General features: G+C 44.4%; 1 long non-coding RNA gene across 1 annotated transcript; it reads left to right on the plus strand.

Annotated features, from left to right (window-relative positions):
- The first annotated feature begins 1,048 nt into the window (after positions 1-1,048).
- Positions 1,049-1,422, plus strand: LOC134965484 (uncharacterized). The gene is made up of 2 exons (XR_010188391.1): positions 1,049-1,118; positions 1,192-1,422. It is a non-coding gene; the product is annotated as an uncharacterized LOC134965484 (long non-coding RNA).
- The last annotated feature ends 5,960 nt before the right edge of the window (positions 1,423-7,382 follow it).

Here is a 7,382-nt window from a genome sequence, read left to right on the forward strand (position 1 = left end):
TCATGTGTGCGTCAGCAAATACATTGTTTTTGGTTTGTTTTTTTACCAAAGCCAATATAACATAGTACTTTATAGTATGTCATGTGGTTTTTTTTTACAGTACATTTTCCATGTGTAGTTTGGATTTGGTGTGTCATTGAATTGTACAGCAATAATGTTTTCCTTTGACACATTTGCCAGTTTGCAAGTTGGCCTATGTTTTTGTTTTCAGTTATCCATGTGCAATGTTTGAAAATCAGTGGTTGACATGTTAGAGGCTGGAGTAGTGTAAAGTGGCTTTGAAGCCAGTTACATGTGTCATTTCATTAGTACTGTATGTAATGTTGTTTAAGACAAAACCACTATTTTTTGGTACATTTAGAGTCTGTATTTGTACCCTGACACAACACTGCAGACTTAGTTAGCGTACTATTATGATGGTTTTTTTTTATGTGTTTTGGTTTTTGCCTCATATTGTGCTAATGTGTGTTTGTAGTGCCACATCACAGAGCATTTTCTATATTGCATCTTTCATTAATGACATAACATTTTTCAATGAAGATGTATGTGTTTTGGGTAGTTAGTGTATGTATTCGTAATTGTGGGGCAGATTTATTAAGCCTGAAGTGATAAAGTTGATAAATTACCAAACAATAATAATTATAATAATAATTTTATTTATATAGCGCTCTTTCTCCAATAGGACCCAAGGCACTTCAGCTCATAACTTCCATGTTACAGGCTGGGTTTGCAAAATGTCACTTAGGAGGTGATTGGCTGGTGCTTTATTAACAACCACTTTATCATTTCACCAGGATTATTAAATCTGCCCGTGTCCTATGTCTGTGTCCTGTACATTATTTCCTGTGTTGCACTTTCCATAGTGCATATGGCTATTGGCCAATGTGTGTATTTTTTCAAAACATTTATGGTTTTGTACAGAAATTATGCGCACATAAATAAGCATCCATTTGAGAAATATTTAATGTTTGTAAACATAATGGGTGGATGTATCAACAATAGCATGAAGAAATGAGATCTTTTATTTGTTTCATTATTTACAGTGTTGAAAAAAAGCAGTACTGGTCGGCCTACAGTCACTCCCATTACATCTGATGATGATGACGCTGCGGAAGCAGGTAAAGTGTCCATTGTAGTATAGGTTATGTTTGTAAAGGAATGGCCATAACCAAAGTACACTTTAAATCCCAGGTCCATCCCAAGAAGTTTTGACCAGCAGAAGGAGGACTCCTGTAGCACACCAAACAAAAGTACATGTGGCAACAAAGAAAGCAAGGTCTGATGTCCAATCACAACCACAGCAGTCTACTCCGCCACGAAGATTGTCGACAGTTTCTTCGGTACCACCACTCCAAATTTTGGTCACACCTCCAAGACGCCAACCACACTCCCCTCATCTTGATTGTGAATAAGAAACTGTAATGATGAAATAAATTAATCATCTCATAATAATCCATTTAATGAGACTAATTAACTCTAAATTCCACAAAATCTGCTATACTTACCAAAAAAAAAAAAACATCAAATGGATTCTGACCAAAATGGCCTTGTCCACATCCAGTAAAGATACGTATGTCCACTTCAGCCATACAGCAGCAGATTGTGTTGAAGATGCTGCAAAATAAACACATGTGTAAGCTTGCAAAATAGTAATATTATTTTCCGCAATTTAACTTATGTGTTTGTCGTAACATTGGCACCAACATGCCAAAACATTACTAAGTTTAAGATTTAAACACTATAAGGCCAAAAAATAAGATTTTAAACCTACCGGTAAATCTTTTTCTCGTAGTCCGTAGAGGATGCTGGGGACTCCGTAAGGACCATGGGGATAGACGGGCTCCGCAGGAGACATGGGCACTTTAAGAAAGACTTTAGGTCTGAGTGTGCACTGGCTCCTCCCTCTATGCCCCTCCTCCAGACCTCAGTTAGAGAAACTGTGCCCAGAGGAGACGGACAGTACGAGGAAAGGATTTTTGTTAATCCAAGGGCAAGATTCATACCAGCCACACCAATCACACCGTATAACTTGTGATATACTACCCAGTTAACAGTATGAAAACAACATAGCATCAGTCCAAGACCGATGAAAACTATAACATAATCCTTATGTAAGCAAAACTATATACAAGTCTTGCAGTAGTAGTCCGCACTTGGGACGGGCGCCCAGCATCCTCTACGAACTACGAGAAAAAGATTTAGGTTTAAAATCTTATTTTCTCTTACGTCCTAGAGGATGCTGGGGACTCCATAAGGACCATGGGGATTATACCAAAGCTCCAAAAACGGGCGGGAGAGTGCGGATGACTCTGCAACACTGATTGAGCAAACAGGAGGTCCTCCTAAGCCAGGGTATCAAACTTATAAAACCTTGCAAGGTGTTTGAACCCGACCAAGTAGCCGCTCAGCACAGCTGTAGTGCCGAGACCCCTCGGGCAGCCGCCCAAGACGAGCCCACCTTCCTAGTGGAATGGGCCTTGACCAATTTAGGTAACGGCAATCCCGCCGCCGCACGCTCACTGAATCGTATTACAGATCCAGTGCGCAATACTCTGCTTTGAAGCAGGAGCGCCAACCTTGTTAGCTGCATACAGGACAAACAGTGCTTCTGTTTTTTCTGACTCTAGCAGTTCTGGCTACGTAAGTTTTCAAAACCCTGACCACATCAAGGGACTCGGAATCCTCCAAGTCACGTGTAGCCACAGGCACCACAATAGGTTGGTTCATATGAAAAGATGACACCACCTTAGGCAAGAATTGAGGACGGGTCCGCAATTCCGCTCTATCCATATGGAAAAACCAGATAGGGGCTTTTATGAGACAAAGCCGCCAATTCCGACACTCGCCTAGCCGAAGCCAAGGCTAACCACATGACCACCTTTCAAGTGAGATATTTTCACTTCACCATTTTAAGTGGTTCAAAACAGTGCGACTTAAGGAAACTCAACACCACGTTAAGGTCCCAATGCGCCACCGGAGGTACAAAAGGAGGCTGAATATGCAGCACTCCCTTCACAAAAGTCTGTACTTCTGGGAGAGAAGCCAATTCTTTTTGAAAGAAAATGGATAAGGCCGAAATCTGAACCTTAATGGAGCCTAATTCTAGGCCCAAATTCACTCCAGTTTGTAGGAAGTGAAGAAAAACGGCCCAGATGGAATTCTTCCGTAGGAGTATTCCTGGCCTCACACCAAGAAACATATTTTCGCCATATACGGTGATAATGTTTAGTTGTCACGTCTTTCCTAGCCTTTATCAGCGTAGGAATGACCTCATCCGGAATGCCCTTTTCCGCTAGGATCCGGCGTTCAACCGCCATGCCGTCAAACGCAGCCGCGGTAAGTCTTGGAACAGATAGGGCCCCTGTTGAAACAGGTCCTGTCTTAGAGGAAGATGCCACTGATCTTCTGTGAGCATCTCCTGCAGATCCGGATATCAGGCCCTTCATGGCCAATCTGGAACAATGAGAATTCTGTACTCCTCTTTTTCCTATTATTCTCAACACCTTTGGGATGAGAGAAAGAGGAGGAAACACCTAGACCGACTGGAAGACCACGGTGTCACTAGGGCGTCCACAGCTACCATCTGAGGGTCTACTGACCTGGCGCAATACCTTTTCAGCTTTTTGTTGAGGCGGGACGTCCTCATGTCTATTTGGGCCAGTCCCCACTGACTTGCAATCTGTGTGGAGACCTCCTGATGAAGTCCCCACTCCTGGATGCAGGTTGTGTCTGCTGAGGAAGTCTGCTTCCCAGTTGTCCACTCCTGGAATGAACACTGCTGACAGTGCGCTTACATGATTTTTCGCCCAACGAAGAATCCTGGTGGCTTCTTGCCAGTCTGCTCCTTGTGCCGTCCTGGCGGTTTACATGAGCCACTGCGGTGATGTTGTCTGATTGGATCAGAACTGGTAAGTCGCGAAGCAAGGTCTCCGCTTGACGAAGGGCATTGTATATGGCCCTCAGCTCCAGGACGTTGATGTGAAGACAAGTCTCTTGACTTGACCCAAGACCCTGGAAGTTTCTCCCCTGTGTCACTGCTCCCCAACCTCGGAAGCTCGCGTCTGTGGTCACCAGAATCCAGTCCTGAATGCTGAACCTGCGGCCCTCTAGAAGGTGAACACCATCACAGGAGAGATACCCTGCCCCTTGGGGACAGAGCGAACAAATGAATCTGTAGATGTGATTCGGTCCACTTGCCAGTAGGTCCCATTGGAAGGCTTTGTATGATGCCACCATCTTTTCCAGGACTCGAGTGCAGTAATGCACTGACACCTGTTTTGGCTTCAATAGGTTCCTGACCAGAGTCATGAGTTCCTAAGCCTTTTCTATCTGAAGATAAACCCTTTTCTGGACCGTATCCAGAATCATGCCCAAGAAGGTCAGACCAGTTGTAGGAACCAACTGCGACTTCGGGATATTGAGAAAACAGCTGTGTTGCTGTAACACCTTCAGTAAAAGTGATACACTGCTTAGTGACTGCTTTCTTGATCTCGCTTTTATGAGGAGATCGTCCAAGTACAGGATAATTGCGACATCCTGCTTGCGCAGAAGCACCATCATTTCCGCCATTACCTTGGTGAAAATCCTCGGTGGAAAGCCCTGGTAATGATAACCTGTACCGCAATTCTTAGGTACGCCTGATGAGGTGGATATATGGGAACATGAAGGTATGCATCCTTTATGTCCAGGGATACCATAAAATCTCCCCCTTTCTAGGCTGGCGATGACCGCTCTGAGCGATTGCACCTTGAACTTGAACCTTTTCAAGTATAGGTTCAAGGATTTTAAATGAAAAATGGGTCTGACCGAACCGTCTGGTTTTTTTACGTTGTCTTTGCAGCAAACACGCTGCTTTATTGCAGATAAATTCACACCTCACAATACTCCACAAAATGACTACATATACCATCGAAATAAAATACGCAAGCCAACACGATTATTAGTAAATGTGCAATTTGCGGTGCAAAAACATTTTGGCGATAAGGTGCAATCATAGATCGCAGCCAAAAACTATTCTTAGTACATTTCCGCCCTGTGGTACAACACTGCTTTGCCCAGATGCTTGCATTTTTGCTTTACTTAAAAACATAAATTAGGCCCATAGTTCCACAACTAGGAAAATAAAAAGAAATCTTAAGTTTAATTAATACAATCGTAACCATATATATCACTTTTATGAACCGTTTAAATTACACTATAATAGTTGTAATATAAAACAGATAGAATACAATACAGTACTTGTATTATATCTAACATGTAGATTTCCATTTCAGACACAATTTGGTTTCTCTCCAATAGCTCACAGCAAGGAAACAGTCATGTCATCCTATTTTTTGGAAGACACCCAAATTTGCAAGATATATAGGAAACAAGGATGAATGAAGAACACTGACGGAAAGGACTGTAAATGCTAGATAAACCTAACTACCAGCTTCACTCTCTTCTGATTTATAAAATGGAAGCTGCTCAATTGAAATTAGTAATACTCCTCATGTGCTGAAAGGGAGGGGTTATTCTAAATTAGGAAGATGCACAAAACAGATTTTCCCCAGCACAACAAGGGGCATTATCAATAAGATTTGAAATACTACATGGTAGTACAGTAGATAATTCAGAGATCTTAGTTACATATATTTGCTAAAATATGGTCAACATCAAGGCTTCTCTGATACAGGAGGTCCCTACAGTGCATGATATCAGTACCCACTCTGAGACATATAATTGTCTACTGCACAGGTTCTCAAACTCGGTCCTCAGGACCCCACACGGTCCATGTTTTGCAGGTCACCTGTAGCTTTTTAAAATGTGACAGTTGGTGACACACAGTGCAGCTGCTGGGTGACATGGAAAACGTGAACCGTGTGGGGTCCTGAGGACCGAGTTTGAGAACCACTGGTCTACTGTATGGCTACATCATCAGTGGCCAACCCAGGGCTCCCTTTGTGTGATGCAGCTCCCGCACCCCACACTGCTCCCACTGTCAGCCTGCCTCCTCTGACAGGCGCAACTGTTCAGAGGAGGCTTCACTTGCAGCTGGGAGGCACCAGCATTGCTCCACTCCATACGTGATGTGACATCATGCCACAGTGTCCCCCAAACACATTATATGCCACACAGTGGGTCTTATTCACTAATTTAGCAAAACTGCAACTGAAGATGAATAGGGTCCCGTGTCCCCCAAACACATTATATGCCACACACTGTCTTCCATTACCTCTGTGTAGTTGGAAGGGCACAAGGGCAGCTACCGATCCACGGAGCTGCCCAGGATTACCATGCTGCACAGACCAGCTCCTAGCTGTCCATCACCTCTTCTCACCGCTGCCCACAGACATGTTGGTGGCGGCCATCTCTGGAGGGAGCAATGCATCTTGAGATTTGTAGTTTATCTTTTACTGCTCAGAGCCTGATCAGTAAAAAAATAAACTACAAATATCATGCATCCCTCCTCCTGTTCTGGCCGACCAGGGATGACAGTCTCAGCTGCCTTACTGAGTGGTACCAGTATGGCTAGGTCATGGCCATCACCCGCAGCTTCCCCAACCTCTGCTGCCTGCAGGAGCAGCTAAGTTGGTGGGGCTGTGTGCTTAGGGGGGAGGGGTGATTGGCCTGATCATCTCCACGTAAATCCGCCTATGTGTGGGGGCCATATAAGTTTTATTTCTCTTACGTCCTAGTGGATACTGGGATCTTGTACTTTAGTACCATGGGGTATAGATCGGGTCCACTGGAGCCTAGCACTTTAAAACTTTTAGTGTGTGTATGTGTGTGCTAGTTCCTCACCTCAATGCCCCTCCTGCCAGACTCAGTTTAGAAAAATGTGCCCAAGGAGCCGGGTGCACTTATCTGGCGCTCCAGAATTTTTTTTCTTTATTATTATTTTAGTTTATTATTTTCAGGTAGCTCTGGTTGGCAACCAGACTACCTGCTTCGTGGGACTTAATTGGGGGATCGAACCAACCTCCTGAGGGTTAATGGTTCGTAATCCCAGCTGATAGGACACTGAACTCCTGAGGCGCTGATCACACATCGTTAGTATGTGTTCCCACGCCAGCAGCTAGCCGACACCCTCTAACAGATGGCAAAGTTACAAGGTGCGGTGAGTGTTACACCAGGGTCCCGGTTAGCGGGTCCCTGGTGCAGTTTTGGCGGCAAGTCATGCGGTGGTCACAGGCCCGGAGTTGCGGCGCTCACCATGGACAAACTGGCTCAGGGCTGTTGCCCCACAGTGCTCACTGTCTTAAAAGGCTTTGTGTCTAAAGTAACAATGCATGCTTTACTGTTTTTAATGTGGCCAGTATAATCTGTATTAGGGACCGCGCACCATTGCAAGGGGCGGGGCTTCGTGGGGCGGGACCAGCGGCAGGAAGGCGCCATTTCCT

This window comes from Pseudophryne corroboree, chromosome 10 (genome assembly GCF_028390025.1).
Source record: "Pseudophryne corroboree isolate aPseCor3 chromosome 10, aPseCor3.hap2, whole genome shotgun sequence".
Taxonomy (NCBI): Eukaryota; Metazoa; Chordata; class Amphibia; order Anura; family Myobatrachidae; genus Pseudophryne; species Pseudophryne corroboree.